The sequence below is a fragment of the Mesoplodon mirus genome (genome assembly GCF_964341445.2).
Source record: "Mesoplodon mirus genome assembly, chromosome: 11".
Taxonomy (NCBI): Eukaryota; Metazoa; Chordata; class Mammalia; order Artiodactyla; family Ziphiidae; genus Mesoplodon; species Mesoplodon mirus.
The window spans coordinates 30557868-30585264 of NC_138987.1; positions in this window are offsets into that span (position 1 = coordinate 30557868).

A 27397-nucleotide genomic window follows, 5' to 3' on the forward strand; every position below is an offset into this window, starting at 1 on the left:
TGCAGATCTCTTAGTTAGAGGGAGTCTCAAGTGTAAAGACCCTGAGGTGGGAAGGAGCTTGGTGTGTTTGTGGAAGAGCAAAGAGGCCCATGTGGCTGGAGAAGGTGGAACCAGGCCAGAGGGGAGTTGGAGAGGTAGCCGAGGTCAGATCGTGTGAGGCCTTGAAGGCCTCGAAGGCCTCGGTAAGGACTTTAATTGTTGTTCTGAGAGTTATGGGAAGCCAGTGGAGGGTCTTGAGCAGGATAATGATCTTACTTGATTATTATTTTTGCATCATTCTGAATGTTGTGTGCGGAATAGATGGTGTGTGGGAAACAGCAAGGGTAGAAGGCAGGAGGAAGCTAACTCTCCTCCAAGTAAGAGAGAATTCCTCCCACCTGACTGCCTTGCATCTGGGACCTCAGCTTTTCCTGCCTTAGAACTTGAACTGAACAGTTGGTTCTTCCTGAGTCTCAAGCCTGCTGGCCTTTGGACTAGAATGAGGCCATTGACCCTCCTGGGTCTCCAGCTTGCTGACTCATCCTGTAGATCTTGGGACCTGTCAGCCTCCATAATCATGTGAGTCTTTTTGTTCTATTCAAGAACAGCTAATTGGATGAGGTTCCCCCACATTAGGGAAGACAATCTGCTTTAATCAATCTACCCATTTAAATGTTAAAGTCATCCTAAGATACTCTCACAGAAACATCCAGAGTAATATTCGACCAAATATCTGGACACCCTGTAGCCCAGTCAAGTTGACATATAAAATTAACCATCACACTACTGTTGGGGTGCCCCCCTCCTCTTTTTCTAGCCCCATCTCTCAGTCACTCTTGTATACACTCTACACCCCAGTTGAACAGGACCCCCAACTGCTTTTTAATCAGGCCCAACTCCCTTCCTTGGTCCAGAGGGGTCCCTGTCCCCATCTCTGCCTGTCCAACTCCTGCCCACTTATTGAGGCAAATGCCACCTCCTCCAAGCAGTGGGTCCTGCTCTCCTTACCATGCTGTGTCTCACTTCTCCTTTGTCCCTCCTTTGTTTATGTCTCTCTTTAGCATTTAACACACTTCCGTCATATAACCATGATTTACATGTTTATAATTGAAGTGAGATACTTAGCAAGAACTATCTTTTTCCTCACACTCTTCTGAGAGATATTCTAGGGAGTCACCTAGGAGCCACTGGAAGGATGGAATCCCTTGTGAAGTTCTTCTACAGGAATAAATCGCCTTGACAAATCGTTTGCTGTCTCTTGCTTCCTCCTCTGGAAAGTGAGGATAATGACAGTACATACCTCAGAGGATTGTTGTGGAGACTAAATAAGATGATGATGTATCGCAGTCACTGAACACAGGATGTGGTGAAGAGTAAAGAGGAGTTGTTGCCATGGCCACCGAGGAGCACCTCCCTCTGAGAGATAGATGCATGGCTCCCACGAGGGGAGTTTCGCACAGGAAGGTGGAGCAAATAGGTGGGGCAGATAGACTGGAGAAATATATCCTTTGTCTAAGATTGAAAAGGAACTGGTCTGTCCCCTCTGTATTTCCCAGGAAAAAGCAAGTGGTTCTGGATAGGAAAGAAGTTGATGCTTAAATGATTTTGAAAAAACCCTTACGGGGCAGCTGGACCGTGGAAGGTGGAGGATGGGAGAGAAAGGGCTGTGCAGGGAGCTGAAGGAGCTGAGGACCTGGGGAGGCTGAGGCATCCTGGGTCCTGCTTAGCTTGGGGGAGGGGAGGGAGTGGAGCTGGCATCACTCCGAGGACCCTATCAGCCTTCTGACACGGGAGTTGAGCTGGGCCACAGAGGCAGCACTGACATGGGAGTGAACTGGTTTGTCCTGTCAGGACTCTGGCAGGCCTTGCCCCAACCCTATTTATTTACATTTTTTTTCATTTCATTTATTTAAATGAACATATTTTGAAGGTCTAATACATATGCAGAAAAGTGTAAAGATCAAAGTATAACAGCTCAGTGAATTTTAATAAATAAATAAATAAATAAAGTGAACCCACCCGTGTAGCTACCACTTAGGTCAAAAAATAGAGCATCACCAGCAACCCAGAACCCTTTTGCCCTTATGCCCTGTCACTCATCTCCACCCCCATCCCAAGTAATAATCACTAGCCTGACTTCGAGAGCATAGATTAATCTTGCCTGTTCTTCATCTAAATGGAATCATACAGAATGTGCTTTTATGTGTCTGACTTCTTTGGCTCAAGTTATTTTCAAGAGATTCATTCATTTATTAAGTATAAGATTATTTCATTCATTCTCATTGCCGAATAGAATTCTACCATATGAATATGTCACAGTTTGCCCATTCTACTGTTAATGGACATTTGGGTAGTTTCTGGTTTGGGGCTATTGTAAACAATGCTATTTTAAGCACTCTAGTACATTCCTTTTGGTGCCCATACCTTTGAATTTCTGTTGGGTAAATACCAAGAAATTAAATCCTGGGACTTAGGGAATGCATATGTTTAGTTTTCATAGTAAAGTGGTTGTGCTAATTTATACTCTCACAAAGAGCGTATGAGTGTATCCATTTCTTCATAGCAGCTTCTCTACAGCGTTGTCAATACTTGGGGTTGGAAGACTTCTAAACCTTGGCCGTTATACTGTGTGTGGTAGGATGACCCGCTTTTAATAGCGCTGTAGTGTAGCAGTGGAAAGTAATTGTCAGAATGGGTCTGGCCCATTACCCTTGAGGTCCTCAAAGTGAGATGTGCTTCCCTAAGAAGGCACAAAACAAGAGGTAAGAGGAGGAAAGAGAACTTCTATTGCATATATTTTAAATTTATTTATTTATTCATTAACTTTTGGCTGCATTGGGTCTTCGCTGCTGCACACGGGCTTTCTCTAGTTGCTGAGAGCAGGGGCTACTCTTTGTTGCGGTGCGTGGGCTTCTTATTGCAGTGGCCGCTCTTGTTGTGGAGCATGGGCTCTAGGCATGCGGGCTTCAGTAGTTGTGGCTCGCAGGCTCTAGAGCGCAGGCTCAGTAGTTGTGGAGCACGGGCTTAGTCGCTTGGCGGCATGTGGGATCTTCCTGGACCAGGGCTCAAACCCGTGTCCCCTGCGTTGGCAGGCGGATTTCCAACCACTGTGCCACCAGGGAAGCCCCCTGCATATATTTTAAAAACAGCTTTATTGAGATATAATTCATATACCGTAAAATGCACTCATTTAATGTATACAATTCAGTGGTCTTTAGTATATTCATAGAAATGTGCAACCATCATCATAGTCAATTTCAGGAAATTTTATAACCTCAGAAAGAAACCCCATACTCTTTTTTTTTTTTTTTTTTGCGGTACACGGGCCTCTCACTGTTGTGGCCTCTCCCGTTGCGGAGCACAGGCTCCGGACGCGCAAGCTCAGCGGCCATGGCTCACGGGCCCAGCCGCTCCGCGGCATGTGGGATCTTCCCAGACCGGGGCACGAACCCGTGTCCCCTGCATCGGCAGGCGGACTCTCAACCACTGCGCCACCAGGGAAGCCCACCCCATACTCTTTAGTGTTATCCCCACCAGTCCTAAGCAACCACTAACCTACGTTCTGTCTCTTTAGATTTTCCTAACCTGAACTTTCATATGAGTGAAATCACATTCTGTGTGGTCTTTTGTGACTGGCTTCTTTCACTTAGCATAATGTTTTCAAGGTTCATTCATGTATAACATGCACCAGTAGTCCATTCCTTTTTATGAGTGAATAATTTTCCACTTATGGACATACCACATTTTGTTTATCCAGTCATTTTTTTGATGGACTATATGTATTTTTAATCATTTAAATAGTTGATGTTTTTTGTGTTTTATAGTATGACACACTGTATTAATATATAATTTAATATATTAATATAGAAGGACTCATCTGTGAATTATAAATAAGTAAATGTATACATATATTCATACAACCTCAGAAAGGCTTTATTGATAGGAATTCACAATCAACAGTGTTTTAAGATTCCTGCTTTAGAACAAATGTTCTCTTTCCCTTGGAGTTAAAAGTTAAATTGACTCTCCTTTTGGGCTGCCTAATTCCAAGAGTTTGTTAATTTTGGATACTCAAGGTGGAAAAGGGAACCAAAAGAGTGAGTATTTCTGCTAATGTGACAAATGAGTGTTCCAGCTAGTTAAATTTAAACTTAAAAAAATAAAAGAAATATGACCATATATCTACCTCGAATGTTAAGGAGCTGTTCATTCTAAAATTATTCTCTCTCTAGTAGCCTCTAACAGCAGAGGCCATGTTTCTCTCAATTTTGTGTCTTCTCAAGTCCAGCCTGGCTCTTCTGTCTGGAACACCCTTTCTGCTGTCAATGATCTGGCAACGCTTAGGGAGCACCCAGCCTCCTCCAGGAAGGATCTCAGTCAAAGCTCTTTGGGGTGCAAATAATAGAAGCTCACTCACTCTAGCACAGTGGTTGTCTATGGAGGTGCAGCTTTGCCACCTCTCCCATCCCCCAGGGACATGTGGCGTTGTTTGGAGACATTTCCGATTATTACAACTAGAGAGTGCTATCGACATCTGGTGGGTCAAGGCCACATAGAGGCCAAGGATGCTGCAAAATATCCTACAGTGCACATAGCTAATAAAGAATTATCCAGCCCCCAATGCCAGTACAGCCAGTCTATGGCACAATAGTGCCAGCACCTCTTCCCACCGCCCCCCCCCAATCTCTGGCTTATCTCTCCATGTAGTAGCCTGTCTTTGCATCTCTCTGGCAGTGAGTTATATTCTCCCCTGTTTACAGACTGGCTGTCTGTTTCTCTAAGCAGCAGTAGAGGGTGACCTCCCACAGCTCTTAAATTCACAAGTTCTTAGTTCAAGTGAACAGTAAAGACTAACGAGCATCCCTGAACCCCAATTCCAAAGGGGAGAAACCAAAGTCATCCAGCTAAGGAGAGTTATCCACCTCTTATCCCATCTGTTATGACCGATGGCAGGATCAATGTCCCACATCTTTGCCAGGTCTTATTCCTGTGGATCAGAAGGGACAATTTTCAGCGAAATGAGAGCCTGGGTTGAACATACTGTGGTTAACTGTTTCATAATGCCCACCACACTTTCTAAAAATCTTTTGCTATACTCTTTTGGCTCCTCTACTAGACCATAAGCCCCCGAGGGCTAATCTCTATAGCTCCAGTGCCAAGCACAGCACCTGGCACATTGTGGACCCCCAACAAAGACTCCTTGAATGAAGGGGCATTTACTCATTTGCTTCCAGATATAAATGATCATGGAAACCTCTGTTTACAAAACTCTCAAAACACTGCAAAACAAAATGCAGTAAGTAAACAGTGACAACAACAGTGAGGGTCTTGAGGCACATCCTTTGAACAGAGAGAAAAACAAACCTGAAAAGTGCTTGCCTAGAAAGTTACTGAGAGTGGAAAACTTTTCCTTCTAAGGCAATCAGTCAGTCATGGGCAGGACAACTATTACATATGAAAATACTGGTGTCAAACCTCATTATGGAAGATGATTTAAAACTTCACTTGGCATTTCCTTCCATATTCTAAAACCAGAACTTCTTTACATAAAAAAGAAAAAAGACCACAGACATTGCAGTCTCGGAAACAACCTCTGTGTTAGGGCCTCTTACCAACTATCTTCTCAGCCCAGGCTTTACTATCTAAAACTTGCTTGTGCAGAAGTCCCCTGTGTTGAGGACAGAGTAATCATAGACATTAAAAAATGAAAACAATATTAAATCACTGTTGTGAGCTGAATTGTGTGCCCCCAAAATTTATATGTTGAATCCCTAACCCTCAGTGCCTCAGAATGTGACTGTCTTTGAAAATAAGACCCTTAAAGAGAGGTGCTTAAGTTAAAGTAAGGTCATTAGGTTGACCCTTAATCCCATCTGGCTAGTGTCCTTATAAGAAGAGGAGATTAGGACACACGGAGACACAAGGGATGCCCATTTGCGGTCACAGGGAGAAGGTGGTCATTGCAAGCCAAGGAGAGGGACCTCAGAAGATACCAACACTGTCAGCCCCTTGATCTTGGACCTCCAGTCTCCAGAACTCTGAGTAAATAAATTTCTGTTGTTTAAGCCATACAGTTCTGTGGTGTTTTGTTATGGCAGCCCTAGCAAGCTAATACAGTCACTCTCTCTAATGGCTCCTCATCCTTTCAAGTATAAGGACTTTTTATTTTATTATTTGCTTATTATATAAATTTACTTAATTCAACCGGCAAAGGAAAAGCACAGAAAATTTAACTCCATAATAAGTTTATCAGACATGTCCAGAAAGAAAGCCTGAAAAACCAAGGATTAGGGCCCATCCTAATCTAGGATGACCTCATCTTAACTTGATTACGGCTACAAAGACCCTATGTCCAAATAAGGTCCCACTCACAGGTACCAGGGGTGAGGACTCATATATATTTATATGGGGTGGGGGACACAATTCTACCCACTACAAATGGCAAAGCTTGAGAGGAGTTGAAGAGTGATTGTAAGAAGCACAAAGAATCTTCTGGAGTGCTGGTGACGTTCTTGTTCTTGATCTAGGTGCTGGTTATACTGTGGTTTCAGCTTATAGGAATTCATCCAGCTATTCCCTTATGACATGTGCACTTTTCTCTATGGATGTTATGCTTCAATAGAAAAAAAAGTTTTAAAGTCACTTTTGTTTAGAATTCACACTTGTTTATTCTTTTGATTTACATCTCTCTAAAATGTTAGGGAAAAGCAAATCTATCAGTGTCTTGAAATAAAACAAAAGAAGACTGTAATTGGATATATCACCATGGGCTTTGATTTCTCCCCTGTATCTGTAATCAAGAAACTCTATAATGAGTAAAAGTCACAATGTATTCAATATTTTAAAACTGATATCTTTCTCTTCATAACAGCATCTATATACATTTGAAAAATATTTGTACATAAATGTCTCAAGTATTATATATCTGTTTACAGGTTATGCTTGCCTGCCATACAGATTCACAGACATTTTGTACTAGTTCCACGGCCACTCTATAGTCACAGGTCATGGATCACTTGTCTACAGCCCTTCAGGGAAAAATGTACAGCGGTGAAGAGCCTGGAATTTAGAGTTAGACTGTCTGGCTTAGAATCCCAGATTGTCATTTTTCTGCTATAGGAAATTGGTGTGTGCCTCACTTTTTCCACCTGTAAAATGGAGTGATAATGATAGTATCTAACTCATAGGATTGTTGTAAAAAGATGAGTTAATACATGTTAATACACTGTAATTGGGCCTGATTATATATAGATATTAGCTATTATTATCATCAAGATTTGTAAGCCAGAGTGAGGGTCCAAGGCTGGTAGCTGCCCTGCTCCTGATTGGAGTAGATATTAGATTACTCCAGGGTAGTCTTGTCTTTCGGCTATTGTGAATAATGCTGCCATGAACATGAGTGTACAGTTATCTGTTCCAGTTCCTGCTTTCAGTTCTTTTGTGTATATACCCAGAAATGGAATTGCTAATCAAATGATAATTCTGTTTAATTTTTTGATGATTCGATTTGCTGATTATTGATTTTTGAGCTGTCATACTATTTTCCACAACAGCTCACTGTTGTATATTCCTACCAGCAATGCACAAGTGTTCTCATTTCTCCACATCCTTGCCAACATTCATTTTCTATTTTGTTTTTTTTGTGTGTGTGCTTGTTTATAATAGCTGTGATGGTTAATTTTATGTGTGAACTCACTGGGCCACAGTGCCCAGATAGCTGGTCAAACATTTTTCTGGATGTTTCTGTGGGGATGTTTTTGGATGAGACTAACATTTAAGCCGGTGGACTTTGAATAAAGCAGATTTCCCTTCATAATGGGACTGGGCCTCATCCAATCAGTTGAAGGCCTGATTAGAACAGAAAGACCTACAAGTAGCAGGAATTCTCCAGCAGTTGGCTCTTGGACTAGAACTGGAACACTGGCTCTTCCTGGTCCTCCAGCCTGACAGGCTTTGAACTGGAATAGCATCAGCTGTTGAGCAGCATCTTTGAACAGCATCAGCTCTCCTGGTGCTCCAGCCTCCTGGCCCACCCTGCAAATTTTGGACTTGTCAGCTTCTATAATCACATGACTCAATTTCCAAACATATATGTAATATCGTATTGGTTCTATTTCTCTGGAGAACCCTGACTTATATAATAGCCATCCTAATGGGTGTGAAAGTCTCATTATTATTTGAATATATATATAAGTACATGGCATATACACACTGTATACAAAACCTTTATTGAGACTTACCATGAGCCAGGTACTACCCTAAGCACTTCACATGTCTTAACTCATGTGATGTGCACAGCAGCACCCTGAAGCAGGCATTAGCATGACCTCTAATCTATAGAAGAGAAGAATGCCCTGAAGCAGGCATTAGAATGACCTCTAATCTAATCTACAGAAGCAAGCACATAGAGGTTGAATAACACTGGTCTAAAGTCATGCAGCTGGTATGTGATGATTTGAACTCAGCAGTCTGGTTCCGGAGTCTTCGCTTTTGCCAAATCATGCTCAGACACCTTCTGTTCTAGTAGTTGTACTTGATTCTAATCATCTTGGTGACCTCTTATGCACTAGATTTCCCTTTCCATCACCTCCCCTCTTCCTGAATGTCCTTCTGTACTTCTGTTCCCCCAAATCAGTCAAGGCTGGATGCTACAATATTCCCTACTGTGGCTTCTGGTGTCAAGGGGAAGAATGATGGTTTCTGGTTCCAACAAAACCCTGAAAATATGCCCTTGAGAAAAAAAAAATTAGGAACTGCTGAATCCTTTACCCTGGAAGGGGAAAAGTTAAATTGTTTAAAAATGAAAATTATTCCCATAGTGTATTTCAGCCAAATAATTAAAGTGTACTCATGTATTAATTACACTTCAAGACTCTCCTTGCCCTGCTTTGTGGGGTTCTCCTTTTCCTGGGGTTAAGTGAGGACAAGCTTTTTGAGGCACTGAATTCCAGTTTAAGAAAAACCTCACAAGTCTGGTTAGACGAAGATTCCCATCCAAAAGATTGCCCAGCCAAGCAATTAAGTCACTTTCAGAAGTTACTAACTTCCAGCTGACCTTTGTGGAAGCCATAGCTGCAGGTATAACTCACAGCTTCGATTTTTTTTAAAAGATCAAACTCCCCTCCAGGAAAAATACATCTAGCACTTGACACTTGGAAACAGTACTAAGTCAGATCCCTCTCTTTAGAATTGCTGCAAATGTTTTCACATCCAGTTGACCTTACTGTGTCCCACCTTTCAAAACCAAAGCCTGAATAATTTCATCAATGCCATTTGCTTTGACCTTGATGGGTTTCCCAGGATAATTGTCTTCTGCAATGTATCTTGGGAACATGGACTCCCCCCAGGATGCAAAGCTTTAGCTACTGCTAGAGGCGCAGCAGGGCATGTCACATCTCGAATGGTATCAGAGACTTTTAAATCAGAGAGGGCTCTCAAAAACCATCAAATTATACTCCTTAACTTTACAGATGAGGAAATGGAAGCTCAGGATGGTCATAGGAAGACACTGAAGTATTTTAAACAGGGATGGGCCAACAGGGCTCTTCTGTTGAATTCACTTATTAAATTTATGGGTGAGACAAAGCAAAGACTCAGAGATACCACTAGAGGTTGAACAAACCAGCATGATAAAATTTAACAAACAGTAATGATAAAGCACTGCTTCCAGCTGCAGAACCATCCAGGCTCTCTAATAACCTGAGGATATGGAACAGATGGGGTTTGGCTGACCGCAATTTCTATATGAGTCTGTAGAGACAGTGGCCAGCCAGATGTTTACAAACCTAATTAAATTCTAATAATGGCACAATCACGTTGTGTTAGTATATGGATGCATTCTAGAAGGACACATAAAATTGTTCATGGTAGTTATCTCTGGGCAGTAGAACTAGGAGGAAGAGAGGGCTGTACTTTTTACTTTAGACATTTAGATATTGTATTACTTGACTTATTTTATGATGAATATTTTCTTAATTTTGTAGTAAGCAAATCTTAAAAACTTAAAAAATAGTGATTAACAAAACCTGGAGCTGAAGGGGAGTATCCAGATGAAGGACAGGAATGTGCTAGATAGAGTATATGGGATGTCTGCTGTCTAGTCTTGGGTATCTAAGGGACATCAATAATTTTAAGTATCGTATTTAGGAGGCGTGAGACCACGGTGCTGGAGGGGGTTGTGAATCAGGTCACAGGGGGAATTATTGAGCAAATTTAGCTAACTTCACATTTTCAAAAACTCAGCATGTAAAACAGACTCATTGTCTGTCTCATTCTGAAGAGCTGGTCCATGGAAATTCATTTGTTCATTCATTCATAAAATAGCATAAGTGTAACTTCCTTAAAAAGGCATTTGAGAACGTATTTCTCCTAGCAAAGAACTGGGCTACTTTCAGAAGAATGAGCTGCTTATTCTGAAATGTATTCAAGGAATGGTTGACTTGAATTTCAGAGACAGACACGTGCATTTTTAAGGGGGATGGACTAGGAAATGTCTAATGATTCTTATCAATTTATACTTATACCATTTTCCTGCTCAAAAATACTGTGAAGGCTCCGTAGCAATGTCAAGGAAGGTCAAATTACTCACTGTGATGTTCAAGGCCCTTCAGAATGTTGCTCCAATGGCCTTTTCCAATTTATCTTCTGCCATTCCCCATTAGGCACCCACTTCCCAGTCTCACTGGTCCACTTGTCAGGTACCTTCTTGCCTCCTTGTCTTTTCTTTTTCACACTGTTCTTTTCTAGAATGCCCTTTTGGCTTTTCTTGAGTTAGTGAAATGCAACTCATTTTTCAATTTGGATCATCAAATACTACCTTGCTTTAAGGCTTTCCCTCTCTCCTAGGTATTACTTTTCAAAGCTGACAGTCACTGGTAGGAATTCACAGTCATACCAGTAATTTAGAGCTAGGATCCACTCTACTTGGTTGGTCAGTGCCCACATGATAGTAGAGGTTAAAAATGTAAAACACCACCCTGCTGTCACTGTAATATATCTAATATTGTGTTATGGTTAATTTTCTATGTTCCTGTATCTGCTGTTAGGCCTGGAGCCCCTTGAGGTCAAGATCATGTCCATTCAAATCCAGAGCCCAAGGGCTTAGTAAAAGGCCTGTCACTCCACAGCTATCTGGAAATCTGAGTTGAATGAATTAATGGACTTTAAATAGCTCTGGTTCTAACACTCACCAACCAGTTAACATTTCCAACTTCAGAAAGCAGTTACCTCCTTCATGTTTAGAGACCTTAGCTGAAATTGGTATAATATACCAGTGCAGTATGTCTTACCACTTTAGAGGTCTTTGGGAACATTCTGAGAATACACCTAGTTGATGTAGTTAAACTTTCAAAGAGGCAGAGATAGCTATGATCCCCATTCTCAGAAGGGGTAGGATGAGCCCTATAGAAGGAATCTACTATATAGGACAATCCAAATTAAGAATCCAACAAATTTGAATTCTGTTTATGCCAAGTGCTAGCCATGTGAGCTAGAGTAATTTATTACTGTATCTAAGCCTCAGTTTCCTCATCTATATAAAGGGGATAAAGATGGTTGTTGGAAGGAGGATTTCATAAGATACTGCATACAAAGTACTAAGCTCAATGCTGGCATGAAAGTAGATGTTATTGCAGTGTTCTGGATTTGGCAGCTGTAAAAACAACCTTGGATTCATGAGCAGCTACTACCTGTTGTACCTTCCTCGGCTTCTCATAAAACATATACATATTTCTAGTGCCTGGTTCCTAAAAGGCATTGTAAGATGTTGAATACACTCAAATATATATTTCAATGTTTGCAGCATTTAGATTCCAAGGAATATGCTTTCATGTTTGCTATGTTTTAATGTTACAGTTTTTGCCTTAAATTCAAACAGATTGACTTGACCCATTTGTGTTAAGCCCTTTACATGAGCAGAGCATTGTGGCTTGCACTTACTCAAATCCAAGTTAAGATCTAAATCTGAAGAAAGAAAATCACCTTTTTAAAGAACCAAACTCCATGAGGAGAGAAAGTAGGCCAAGCACCTGCTGGACAAACTGTTAGAAGGGATCCATCATTTCTTTTAACTTTTGTTACTTGTTACTGGCACTAAAATAAATCCATTTGTGCCAACACCTATTATTTCCCCACTTCCAAAAAAGGTCAGCATTCAAACAATACAGAAGATTCTGGATAGGACCTCATAATAATGATTTTTCTCATGGAAAGTTTAAGTTCTGGTTCTGCATATTTCTGGCTGTGTGATTTTGCCATACCTCAACCCTTTAGAAGACTAAATGAAATATATATATATATATATATATATATATATATATATATATAAAATATTTATACTATATACTATATATTATATATACTAGTAATTAGTATATATTATATATATATATACTATATACTGTATGTATATACATAATACATAAATATATACTAATTACTAGTACATATAATATATATATTCTAATAGATTGTATTATAGCCATTCTAGTGGATGTGTAATGGTATCACACCATAGTTTTTTTTTTTAATCTTGCATCTAGTATTTATTGTCTAACATCTTAGGAACTTCTTTTGTAATTTTTAAAATTAAAGTATAGTTGATGTACAATATTTTATAAGTTACAGGTGTATAATATTATTGATTCACAATTTTTAAAGGTTATATTCCATTTATAGTTATTATAAAATATTGGCTATATTCCCTGTATTGTGTAATATACCCTTGCAGCTTATTTTATACATAATAATTTGTGCCTGTTACTCCTCTACCAGTATATTTTCTCTCTTCCCCTCTCCCCACTGGTAACCACCAGTTTGTTCTCTATATCTATAAGTCTTTCTCTTTTTTGTTGTATTCACTGGTTTGTTGTATTTTTTAGATTCCTCATATAACTGGTATCATACCGTATTTGTCTTTCTCTGTCTGACTTGTTCCACTTAGCATAATACCCCCAAGTCCATCCATGTTGCTACAAATAGCAAAATTTCATTCTTTTTATGGCTGAGTAGTATTCCATTTTAATATTTATATACTACATCTTCTTTATCCATTAAGCTATTGATGGACACTTAGGTTGCTTTTATCTTGGCTATTGTAAATAATTCTGCTATGAACATTGGGGTGCATGTATCTTTTCAAATTGGTGTTTTGGGGTTTTTTTTGGTATATATGCAGGAGTGGAATAGCTGGATCATATAGTAGTTCTATTTTTAATTTTTTGAGAACCCTCCATACTGTTTTACACAGTGGCTGCACCAACTTACATTCCCACCAGCAGTGTAGGAGGGTTCCCTTTTCTCCACATCCTTGCCAACATTTGTTATTTGTGTTCTTTTTGATGTCAGCCATTCTGACTGGTGTGAAGTGATATCTCTTTGTGGTTTTGATTTGCATTTCTCTGATGATTAGCGATGTTGAGCATCTTTTCCTGTGCCTGTTGGCCATCTGCATGTCCTCTTTGGAGAAATGTCTATTCAGCTGTTCCGCCCATTTTTTAATTGGGTTGTTTGTTTTTTTGATGTTGAGTTGTATGGGCTGTTTATATATTTTAGATAGGAACCCCTTGTCAGTTGCATCATTTGCAAATATTTTCTCCCATTCCATAGGTTGTCTTTTCGTTTTGTTGATGGTTTCCTTTGCTGTGCAAACGCTTACAAGTTTGACTAGGTCCCAGTTGTTTATTTTTGCTTTTATTTCTTTTGCCTTGGGAGACTGATCTAAAAAATTATTGCTGCGATTTGTGTCAGAGACTATTTTGCCTATGTTCTCTTCTAGGAGTTTTATGGTGTCATGTCTTATATTTAGGTCTTTAAATAAGTTTGAATTTATTTTTGTATATGGTGTGAGGGAGTGTTCTAATGTCATTGATTTACATGTAGCTGTCCAGCTGTCCCAACACCACTTGTTGAAGAGACTGTCTTTTCTCCATTGTATATTCTTGCCTCCTTTGTTGTACATTAATTGACCGTAGATGCTTGGGTTTACTTCTGAACTCTCTATTCTGTTCCATTGATCTATGTGTCTGTTTTTGTGCCAGTACCTGACTATAGTTTTAATTTGCGTTTTATAATGATTGGTAATATTGAGAATCTTTTCATTTACATATTAACTATTTGTATGTCTCCTTTGGTGAAATGTCTATTCAAATATTTTGCCAATTTGGCAAATATTTTGCCAATTTTGTCTTTTTAGAGCTGTAAGAGTTCTTTGTATACTCTGAATATAAGTTCTTCAACAGATATGTGATTTGTAAATATTTTTTCTCAGTCTATAGCTTACCTTTTTATAGTCCTAGGTGTTTTGTTCTTTTTGATGCTACTGTGAATGGAGTTGTTTTCTTAATTTCATTTTCAAGTTGTTTGCTATCAGTATGTAGAAATACAACTGATTTTTGTATATTGATCCTGTTTCTTGTGACCTTGCTAAAATCATATATTAGTTCTAGTAGGGCTTTCTAAAAAATTTTGCTGGATTCCTTAGAATTTTCTACATACAGGATCTTATTTTTTAAATTAGGGTGAAATTCACATAACATAAAAATTAGTTATTTAAAAGTATACAGTTTGGTGGCATTTAGTGCATTCACATTGTTATGCAGTTACCACCCCTATCTACTTCCAAAACATAACACCCTCAAAGAAAACCCCATTCCCATTAAATGGTCACTCCCCATTCCCCCCTCAAACCTCCAGGCGCTGGCAACCATCTGCTTTCTGTCTCTATGGATTTGCCTATTTTGGATATTTCACATAAATGGAATCATACAACATGTGACCTTTTATGTCTAAATTCTTTCAGTCAGCATGTTTCCTAGGTTGATCTGCATTGTAGTATGTATCAGTACTTTATTCCTTTTTCAGGCTGAATAATATACCTTTGTATGTATATATCACATTTTATTTATCCATTCATCCATTAATGGACATGTGGGCTGTTTCGTTTGGCAGTTGCACATAAGCACTTGTGACAAGTATCTCTTCGAGTCCCTGTTTTCATTTCTTTTGGGTATACACCTAGGGAGTGGAATCAACATATTATATAGTAATTCTGTGTTTAATTTCTATAATTTTATAAATTAGTTCTATAATTTATTTCTATAATTGTATTTTTTATTGAAGTATAGTTGATTAACCATGCTGTGCCAATCTCTCCTATATAGCAAAGCGACTCAGTTATACACATATAGACATTCTTTTATGTTTAACTTCTTGTTTTCCATAGCATTTGCAGTATTTTACATCCTCACCAACAATGTATGTGGGCTCCAAATTTGCACATCCTCACCAAACCTTGTTGCTTTCTTTTCTTTTTTAATTATAACCATCCTAGTGGATGTGAAGTGGTATCTCATTGTGGTTTTGATTTGTATTTCCCTAATGAGATCATATTTTGTAACTCTATATATTTTTAGTTGTTTTCTTAGTGATTGCTTTAGGAATTATGTGTCTTAACTTATCATATTTTACTTGAGGTTATTCCTGACTTAATTTGAGTAAAATATAGCAAATTTGTTTCAATATATTCCCCCCCCTTTTGTGCTATTATTCTCATATACATCATACTTATATATATTATAAACCAGTGTATATTATATATACTATAATACCAGTGTATATAATACCAGTGTATATTATATATAATATAATATTTATATTATAAATATTATATATATTATAAATACAGTGTTATAATTACTGCTTTACACAGTTTATGTCTTTTAAAGACACTAAGGGAAGAGAAGAGACAAAATATGTTTATACAGTTTTTCATATTTACCCACATATTTACCATTTGTCTCTGTCCATTCAAATTATCATCTGGTGTCATTTTCTTTCAGTCTGATGTACTTCCTTTAGCATTTAGTTTAAGGCAAGTCTCCTAGCAACACACTCCCTCAAACTTTGTTTATCTGCTAATATTGTTATTTTGCCTTCATTTTTGAAGGATGGCTTTGTTTGATATAGAATTCTCTTTTGACAGTTTATTCTTTCAGCACTTTGAATGTGTTACTCCACTGCCAATTGCCCTCTGTTGTTTCTGATGAGAAGTCAGCCATTAATCGTACTGCTGTTTTTCTGTAGGTGATGTCATTTTCCTCTTGCTGCTTTTAAGATTTTATCTTTGTTTTTGGCATTCAGTAGTTTGACTCAGGGGTTTTACAACTTCCCGGATCTAAAGATTAAAGCTTGCAGGCTCTGAATTAGCCAGGAATGTGTGGAGAACTTATCTAGCTCTTGTGACTCATTTCCAGGAGCTCCCTATTAAATTTCTGGGTAGTCCTCCATTCTGCCACTCACCCCAACCAGCAATGCAACTTCAAACTGTAGTAACTGTGGGCTTTCCCTGTTTGTTTCCTACCAAGTTTGTTAATTTTACTGACGATGTGCTGGGCACAAGTTTCTTTTCCTCCACTCCAAATCAAGCCTCCTCCAGCAGCAAAGCTGCTGATATTTACAGACTACCCTGCCCTGGTAGCACTACTATACCATGAGCTAGGTGGGAGGAGAGGTGCAGTTCCAGGCAAGAATGCCATAGACTCCTTCTTTCTTACCCAAAGTTCACCAGTTTTTCATGAGTGGTTTTTCTATTTCCTATTTGCCTTTAGTCAATTTCCAGAACTCTGAGATGATCATTTTCCAAAATTTTGTCCTGTTTTATTGTTTTGTTTTGGGGGAGGTGAGAATTTACCTACCTCTTCTCTCTGTCCTAGCCAGAGGTTTTGCCTACACATGCATTTTTTTTTTAATACTTTTGACACAGAGAGATAAATTTCTCTCCAGAAAGAATTACACCAATTTGTGCTTCTATCAGTAGTATGTGAGAGTGTCAATTTCCACATAATTTTTCCAGGATTGGATAATAGCTTTAAATAAATCTATCGTAATTTATAGGTGAAAATCTTACAATACTACAAGTTTAATTTAAATTTCTCTAATTGCTATTACATCAAGGATCTTACTCAAGAATAAGATGAGATGATATTATATGTGTTAAAATCCTCTGGATGTAAAAATTTTCTGTAGAAATGCAAAGCACATACTATTATCTTGCAATACTTTAAAGTCTGACCACAAACCAAATTGTTCTCACAAATCCTTGTGTTCAATATACTTAGGATAAGCCCATAAAGATCCCTGCTATATATATGGAGAACTCAGGGTTTAATGCTTGAATCATACTCATCCTTGGGGAACATTAATGATGATGTTCCAGAAAACCAAGGCTAGAATAATTTCTTAGTAAATGCAGGAACTGCAGAATTTGGCAGGAAATTGGGGGAGGGAGAACAAACCACAATTCCCCCTGACAGCCCGGAGGTTGCAGACCAGTTCTGATATGGATTTAACATATCAAAGTGTCAAGACAACAGTTCTATGACAGTGTCTTATGACTTTCCAGGAATGATGTATGAAATGCGGAAGTTCATTCACCATTTCCTCTGAAGGGAAAAGGGAATAAGAAGGAAAATCCTTGGAAAGTCCATAAAACCCAGGAGATGAGGGCATGGACTTCTTTCTCTTTATAACATAATATATTTTTATTGTAGAAAATACAGAAAATTCAGACATGCAAAAGAACACAACATCTACTCACAGTCTTGTCACCCAATGATAACTATTGTTATAAGTTTGTGTATACCCTTCTTGGTTTTATATATGGGAAAGGGAAAGAGACGAAGAGATATTTCATAATCCATGCGAGTTTTTTTTTTTTTTAACTCTGTGCTTCTTTTTAGCCCTTCAGTTGGGAGAGGAGGCTGCCAAGGAGAAGTCAGAACAGTGGAACCGGAGCTAAGACACAGAATCAATTCTTAAAGGCCATGTGGTAAGAAGCTGATGAAGAATCTATGTACACTTAGATAATGAGATGTTCCATATCTGGAAAGATAATATCAATATCTGTAGTAGGAGGGGAGAAGTGTGGAACAAAGAACCATGAGCATGAGCAGTACTTCTCAAATCACCTGTGGTGATGGATCTGTTTTAAATTTCCAGTCCATGCTAGACTGATGCTTTTGTGAAATATTTTAAAAATTATGCATTGGAATGTCACAGCAATTTCAAATTGCTATAAATTACTCTAAATTTCTGAATTTATTGCATAATTATAATAAATAGTTGGAAGGCCAGCACAGGTCTATGGATCCCACATTGGGTAGGACTGTTGTAAGTACTTGTCTTGTTACAGCGACAATTTAGATATCACTAAGGGTAAAGACAGTGTGCTAGTAAATGTTTAACTGGTTCTCTGGGGGAGAAAACCCCTGATTTTAGCATTTGATGATATCCATGGTGTAAATACTCCCACCATGACAGATTTCAAGCTACTAAGGTGAAGTCGATGAATGCAAAGTAGAGAGAGATGATTACAAGTTGTCTGCAACACACTGTTATATAACAAAACTTACAAATGGGCCTCTAGTTAATGGAACCTTCATAAGAACAAAAATAGAATATATGATTTTTAAACCAGCAGAAGAAAATTCACCCTATTCAATGGAAAGCAGGAAAGCAAGATAAAAAGAAACACCCTTCCTTTGACTGGAGTATTTCTCACATTATACAACCTGCCCCTTACAACAGAAGCCAGAACTCACTTTCCAGCTTCCTCTGCAGCGTAGGTGCAGACATGTGACTTAGGCTCAGCCAATCAGATGGCTTCTTTCTAGACCTCTATTCAGAAGAGAGCATCATGAGGAAGCTTTGTGTAAACCTTAGAGACAAAGATGGCCAGATCTTGGCAAGTAGCAGCAAAGGGAAACTAACATCAGTTCCAAACCTCATTAGTGAGAGCTGAAGAGTCTGTGGTGAGTGGTGGTTGCCCTGGAGGAGTTCCCAAGGTGTGGTTTGGGGACTGACACCTTGACTCTTCTGGAAAGTCTGTGGGATTCCTAATAGCCTTAAGATGCCCTTTTCTGCTTAAACCATCAACAGTAGATTATGTTGTTTGCAACCAAGAACAATGATTGATACGGCATCTGTATCTCATTTTAAAATTAACATATTTATTGAGATATAATTTATATACCATACAACTCACATATTTAAAGTGTATAATTCAATGATTTTTAGTATGTTCATTAGCATTACTTCCTAAAAGGAAGCTGATATCAACTCTCTATAAGCTACAATATTCTAATAGTAAAGCTGGAATGGAAGGTGGTGAGCTTCTAATCACTGCAAAATCAAAATCAGGAAATTGGACTGACCAACTGTTAAGGTGTTGAAGAGGAAACATCTGCACTGGATTACATGGTTTCCAAGATCCTCTTCTAATCTAAGATTCTATTCACTCATTCACTCATTTATCCATCCATCCATCCATTCTTTCTTTGTTCCAAGAAAAATGTTAAGAATCTTACAGGGGGCTTCCCTGGTGGCGCAGTGACTGGGAATCCACCTGCCAATGCAGGGGACACAGGTTCGAGCCCTGGTCTGGGAGGATTCCACATGCCGCAGAGTGGCCGGGCCCATGTGCCACAACTACTGAGCCTGTGCTCTAGAGCCCGCAAGCCACAGCTCCTGAAGCCCATGTGCCTAGAGCCCGTGCTCCACAACAAGAGAGGCCACTGCGGTGAGAAGCCTGCGCACTGCAGTGAGGAGTGGCCCCCAGCCGCTGCAACTAGAGAAAGCCCATGCACAGAAACAAAGACGCAATGCAGCCAAAAAAATTTTTAATTAATTAAATAAAAATTAAAAATAAAAAGAATCTTACAGGAATTTACAAAATGCCACAAGAGAACACAAATTAGAAGAAGTGAGAAATAGAAACAAAATAAGCCAGGTTAGAGATATTAAATGAAGTCAGGAGTTAGGCAAATACAAAAGGGCCTGTCTTACCAGCCTTTATGTTGTTAGATGTAAACCCACACATCTGACTTCCAGTTTTCCAGTAGTCAAGGCCAAGAGGGAGACTTGATCAGCTACAAAATTTACAGTGTCCACTAGGCGCAATTCGTTTTGATTCTAAGACCAGAAAGAAATGTCCCCTGATCCCAGCCACACAAAAGTCACTCCTTTATATGACGGTATTTCCTTTTCCAGTTCCCCTTTGGGCTTTTAATCACTTTGCTAACTGCCTTCTCTCTCATATTGGGTGGCACTTGGGAATACTGACACTCTGAAGCTGAGAGCTATTGCCCCACAAATGAAAATAATAAAAATGCCTTTCCTCCTAAGAGTCCCAACACTCAAGTCCTCCTTGAATTGGCTCTTACGGTGATGCCTTTTGAGTGATAACCATAACTACCATTTATTAAGCATCCGGGCACTTTACTGTCTTGACCTCTAGTCTTCACAATAATCCCAAACAAGATAGCATTTCCCTATTTTATAGATGGGGAAACAGACTCAGGGAAAATGATCTGTTCAAGGTCACAGAGCTGGTAAGCAGCAGAACCAGGGTTCAAATCTAGGCCTGTCAGGGTCCATAGGCTGTCTTCTTTAAATACAATCCCACTACTGTTTCTAACTTTTTCCCTGATGATAGTTACTTTCTAACTTCTTAGAGCTTTACCTAAAGACCTTCACATTAGTTAGGCTAAAGTTAATCTGCTGTAACAGGGAGAGCCAAATGTAGTTTCTTTTTTTTTTTCCTTTTTAAAAAATTTTTATTGGAGTATAGTTGATTTAAAATGTTATGTTAGTTTCAGGTGTACAGCAAAGTGAATCAGTTATACATGTATCCATTCTTTTCTTTTTTTAGATTCTTTTCCCATATAGGCCATTACAGAGTACTGAGTAGAGTTCTGTGTGCTATACAGCTGGTTCTTATTAGTTATCTATTTTATATATAGTAGTGTGTATATGTCAATCCCAGTCTCCTAATTTATCCCTTCACCCCTTATACTCTGGTGGCCCTAAGTTTGTTTTCTACATTCGTGACTCTACTTCTGTTTTTTTTTTTTTTTTTTTTTTGCGGTACGTGGGCCTTTCATTGTTGTGGCCTCTCCCGTTGCAGAGCACAGGCTCCAGACGCGCAGGCTCAGCGGCCGTGGCTCACGGGCCCAGCCGCTCCACAGCATGTGGGATCTTCCCGGACCGGAGCACGAACCCGTGTCCCCTGCGTCGGCAGGAGGACTCTCAACCACTGCACCACCAGGGAAGCCCCGTACCCTTCTTTTTAGATTCCACATAAAAACGATATCATATGATATTTGTCTTTCTGTGTCTGACTTAGTTCACTAGTATGACAATCTTTATGTCTGTCCGTGTTGCTGTAAATGGCATTATTTTATTCTTTTTTATGGCTGAGTAATGTTCTATTGTATATATATACTACATCTTCTTTATCCATTCCTCTGCTGATGGACACTTAGGTTGCTTCCATGTCCTGGCTATTGTAAATAGTGCTGCAATGAACACTGGGGTGCATGTATCTTTTCGAATTATAGTTTTCTCTGGGTATATGCCCAGGAGTGGGATTGCTGGGTCATATGGTAATTCTATTTTTAGTTTTTTGAGGAAACCCCATACTGTTCTCCATAGTGGCTGTACAAATTTATGTTCCCACCAACAGTGTAGAAGGATTCCCTTTTCTCCACACCCTCTCCAGCATTTATTGTTTGTAGATTTTTTGATCATGGCCATTCTGACCGGTGTGAGGTGATACCTCACTGTAGTTTTGATTTGCAAAATGCAGTTTCTTTAACAATGTAGGAGTGTTTTTTCTCTCTCATGAAGAACTGTAGCCTTGAGTGGTCTGGGCCAGCAGGAAGACTTTGACACTCATCACATAGCTTCTCTCATCACCATAGATCAGCTGGTGGGAAATGGGAGAAAGAAAAAGTCAATCAAGGACAAGTAAATTTAAGGAAAGGGTGTAGAAATTGCACACAACACTACTGCTCATATATCATTGTGATGAATGGACCATTGTAGCCCATTCTTCAAGGGCTACAAGGAACTCTGGGAGATTTTGGTTCTAGCTGGATGATCAAGTGCCCAGCTAAAATTTGATGTGTTTGTTTGAATGGGGGTGAGGTTTTCTAACCTAAAAGAAAAAGGGGAAAACAGTCTGCAGGGAATGGTTACAGGCTCCATCACAGTCCCCCTAGGAATAGTTTTCATCTTTCTGATTCCGAATTTTCCTATGAATCAGCATTCAACCACCAGTGACCAGACAGCCTTTTTGCTATTTGCTTTATATCTTGCTGAGAAAAAGATGTTGTCTCTTGTTTTTTGCAAGTTTTACTCCTTTTTTATTTCTTCCCTCTGCCCTTTAAAGCAAAGCCATTATTTACATAGAAATTTGGAGCTAGAAAAGACTTTCTGATTTTACAGATGGAGAAATTAGGATTCAAAGTGAGTGACTTACCCAGGGTCACTCAAATAGTTAGTAGCAGAGGTAGGACTTGAACCTGGGTATTTTGGTTCCACCCCATCAGATGGATATAAGTCTTTCTCCACCTAAGCCCCTTCCTTTGCCATTTTTTTTTTTGGTGGGGGACAATGGCAAGAAAATTAGCAACACATCTGGACAGCTCTAAAATTTTCCTTAGAAAATCATTGAAGATAAGGCTAATCAGAACACAGGCAAAATCTTCCACCTAGATAAAGCACAGTCATGCTCATTTAAAAACTGGTAGAAGCACTCCAAAATAACTCCTAGTCATTTCCAGGCTTCCTACAAATCCTCCTGACACAACTGAAGATATCATTCCTAACCAGGCTTGTAGTCTTGTCTCTGTTAACTGGCCTGTAAAAGGTTACTGGAAGCATCAGAAATTCCTGCTCCTGTTAGCACCCAAGATAACACTGCTTTTTCTCCTTTTCTTTCTACTTTTCTCAGCTCAAATTCAATGCTGCTTGAAGGGCTGGAGGAATTCCATGAGCTCTAGGGTCTGGATGAACTAGCTCCTCAACAGCACTGTGATCAGATGGGCAGCCATCAACAGGGCTGCTCAGCCTGGCATTTCAAAGGCTGGCTTTTCTTCATTGAAGAGGAGAAACAAAGAACAGAGGGAGGGATGCAGAGTGTGATAGACACTCCACTCTAGGGGTGTATGTGTGAGGGGATGTGGGTGCAGTGTGTACAACAGGTGTGGGTGAGGGTGTGAAATGGGTCTGTGTATTGTACAGAGGAGAGAAAGAGAAGAGGAAAAGAAAAAAAGAGGAGAAGGAAAAAGAGGAAGAAGGAATTCCCTCATGGTCCAGTGGTTAAGACTCTGTGCTTCCACTGCAGGGGGCACAGGTTCGATATCTGGTCGGGGAACTAAGATCCTGCATGAACCTCGGAGCAGCCAAAAAAAAAAAAAAAAAAAAGGAAGAATTCTAGAATGTGTGTCCACAAAGTAAGCTTAAGGGGAACACAAGAGGGAGAGTGAAATTGAGACAGAGACAGAGAGCAGGTTAGAATGTGTGGGAGGAATGAGGGGGAATAAAGCACAGCTGGGGCAGCTCTTGATGGGGAGAGGCCCAATTTAAGAGCAAATACTCCTTTAAGAGACTGGCTGTCAGCCTGTCTGTCTGTGTATCAGTCGGTCACTGCCAGTGTTGTACAGGCTGTAGGAATGTCAGATGTTTGGGGGTCATGGTCCCACCCACAAGGAACTTATAAGGAGATGGGGAGCTCCAGGAGAAATACCTGAGGGCTCCAACACAAGGGGTAAGTGAGAACCAGTATCAGCTGTGGGGCAAAGTTGTTAGTTTGCTGGGGGGTAAGGGTTGGGGAGGGAAGACGACTCTAGTCCAGCACTGAGTTCAACAAGAGGGAACTGTTAAATAAATTATACTCTGCCATATAATGTACCACTAGGAATAATGACATAGATGCATATTGATTGCCATGGCAAGAGATCCACAATTTATTGTGAAGTAGAGAAAAACCAGCAGGTTGTGAAACAGTACATATGGTATAATGCGATTTTATTAAAAAATTATACATTTAGATATATGAAAAAGGATACATGTAGAATTGTTAACAGTGATGATTTTTGGGTGGAGGAATCTTGATTTCCTTATTTATTTTCTTTTATTTTTTTCAGTAGGCATTTATTTCTTTTACAATCAGGAAAATAGGAAAGAATGTGTATAAGAGAGAGAATGAGAGGCTGTGGATGGGATAAGAGCAAGTACACATTTATCAGTTCTGTCTTGGAGGGTGCAAAAGGCTCTACTTGAAAGCCCGGAACTAACCAATGACCACCCATGGCTGATCAGTGACCAACCAGTGATGACACCATTGTGTCTCCCATCTCCCCCTCCCCCTCCTTTTCTCCTACCCTCCCTGGTCCCCTGCTTCCCCCTCTCCTGGCACTGGGGGACAGTCCTGCTGATCTTTGGGAAGGTGCCCCCCTAACCTTGTGCTGAGTTGGACCCAGATGGGACATGCCCTTGACCCCAGGGAGGAGGAAGAGAAGGAAGGAACAGTGGGGTTCCCTTCAGGTTTTCCCCCTCCCTTTCCCAGGAAGCAGAGCTGAGCCAGACCCCAGGGAAACAAGGACACACATTCTCCTGCTCAGATGGACTCAGAAGATGACTTTGTCCTGCCCCATGTGACACCTAGATTGGAAGTTCTTGTGGAGAAAAACCAGGGAGCACGTTCTCGGCAGCTGACTAATCTGATTAATTCTTTTATAGTTTGGGTCTGAGGTTGGCTCACACCGCTGAGGCCGTCTGCCAGGTGGGCAGGGGTAGCTCAAAAATCAGCACGCTGTGGGCCTGGTGTAAAGGGAGACCGTGATAAACGCCTTTTGGGGCTAACCGATCTCAGAAGGTGGACTTACTTTGGGCTCTTCTTGTTCATCTTGTTCAAGCCCATCACTGGACATACAAGTGAGTTTTTTAAACTGTGCATATCAAACAGAAAAACAGACCCTACTTAAAACACAGTTACTAACAGCTGCTTCTGCTCGCAGTGATACACATTCTCTCTAGAGCAGGCGGATTTTTGGTTAGCAAAATTCAATTTAATTAGGCGCTCAAGCAAGCACCCCTCCCTGTGCCCCCTCCTGCCCCAACCAGGGGTGACTGAGAAAGTGACAAGAAAGCAGAGAGAGTTAAACTCTCTAATAAGAAATGCATAGAAACTTTGGGACATGGAGAAGGGAGAGCTTAAAAATGAAATGGTGGCAGGTAGAAGCTATGGAGAAACATGCCTAGAAAGGTCCTGGTGTCTAAGGTGGCTTAAGGACAACTAAAACCAAGTGTATTTTATATTCAGTGGGTTTGTTTTTGAATCAGTTCTGAGACTCTGTAGCCCCCTCGGTCGCTCCATTATAAAGAGCATTGTTCAAGTGACAGAGTGAAGCACCAGTGGTTTAGAAATTGGGTTCTGGGTCAGGCTGCCCAGTTTGAGACCCGGCTCTGACACCTGGGGGCTCTGTAACTTTGAATAAGTTCCTTTACTTCTCAAAGCCTTAGTTCTTTCACCTGGAAAATGAAAGTAATGGTATTTGTGAGGATTAAATGAGATCAGCTGTATAAAGCACTTAGTACAGTGCTTTGCTCATAGTAAACGCTTAGTGTCAGTGGTAGTGGTGGTTGTGGTGATGGTGATGGTGGAGGAGGAGACAATGAAAACACAGCAGCTGCAGCTGCTTTATATAGTCTCTCATCTGCCAGTATTTCATATCAACTAGGGAAACCGTAGAAGACCTAGCTGAGCACTGGATTTTAGATGAATTTGCACAGTGGTTTTCAAAGTGTGGTCCCTGAACCAGCAGGCTCAGCAGCCCCTGGAAACTTGTTAGAAATGCTGGTTCTAGGCCCTGCCCCGGATCTACTGAAACAGAAAATCTGGGTATGGGTCCTGTAATCAGTATTCTAAAAAGCCTTTCAGATGATTCTGGTGCCCACTTTAAATTTGAGAACTACTGAATTCGTGAACGCTGCTTTAGTGACTTGCAAGAAAGAAGCCACATTGCTGGTGGGTTAACTTTTTTCACACGTGTTCTAACGTGGCCAGTATACAATCATCATAATTTCACTGCATGGGATTATAAATAAATATATAATGGAGTCAAAATTTATCCAGGTGTGAAAACTAGTACTTCTGTTTTCTACTGATCTTATCTTGCTCTGGAGTTCCCATTCTTCTGGGGAAAGTCTTTTTCAGTGTAGCTCATTGATTTACTTCATCAGTTCAAAGTTCAAACTCCTGTTGGGGAAGTATTTTGTCCTCCCCTCACCACCTTTCTAGGATGGCATTTGGTGCAAGAGGGAGCTAAGGCAGCCTCATGGTAGGGAGGAGAGGTCTTTGCACACGCTGGGTGTCCTCCACCGTGGGTGTTGCTTATCCCTCTGGGCTCACAGATGTGACTTTGCTCCAAGACTCTGGGCTCTGGCCATCCCCACCTGGTCTTTTGGTGCCTCGTGCCGGCACCTGCTGCTGGAAGCTATGATCCCTGTCACAGTTTGCCCCACTGTAGCCTTCTCATCCCAATCCTACTGCCTAGACCTCCTTGGATCCTGGCGACCTGGACAGCAGACAGAGCCCAGACTGCTTCAAACCAGGGAGGAGGCAAGGGAGAAATGCAATTAGTAAGAAAGGACAAAAATCAATTTATCCCATAGCTATCCACCCTCCTCCCTCCCTTCCTCTTTCTTTTCTTCTTTCTTTCTATCTTTATTTTTTGCGATATGCGGGCCTCTCACTGTTGTGGCCTCTCCCGCTGCGGAGCACAGGCTCCGGACGCGCAGGCCCAGCGGCCATGGCTCACGGGCCCAGCCGCTCCGCGGCATGTGGGATCTTCCCGGACGGGGGCACGAACCCGCGTCCCCTTCATCGGCAGGCGGACTCGAAATAGGGCTTCCCTGGTGGCGCAGTGGTTGAGAGTCCGCCTGCCGATGCAGGGGACGCGGGTTCGTGCCCCTGTCCGGGAAGATCCCACATGCCGCGGAGCGGCTGGGCCCGTGAGCCATGGCCGCTGGGCCTGCGCGTCCGGAGCCTGTGCTCCGCAGCGGGAGAGGCCACAACAGTGAGAGGCCCACGTACCACAAAATATATATATATATATTTTTTTTTTTCATCAAAGTATAGTAGATTTACAATGTTGTGTTAGTTTCAGGTGTACAGCAAAGTGATTCAGTTTTATATATATATATAACAGATTCTTTTCTTTAAGGAAAAGCCAAAAGGGAAGACATCTGTCTTGGAAATTGAGATTTAATAAAAGCAGGTAATACTGGGGGAGGACCTGGTTGCTAAAATTGCTTAAATATTCAATTCAAGATTATTCCCAAGAACTCAAGGTCTAGGTTATATGACAAGACACATCAGGAATTAAATTTTCTTTCTACTTAGGTAGAACAAAAATTAAAGTCTTGGTAATTTGGGTTTAATATAAAACCAGACCTTTTCTAATTATTGTAGGACAATCTCTTTCTCTTCACTGCCTTCTAGAATATGTACTATATTAAAATTTTTCATTTATTTAGCACTTCTAATAAGCAGTGAAGACTTATTTAATATTTCATT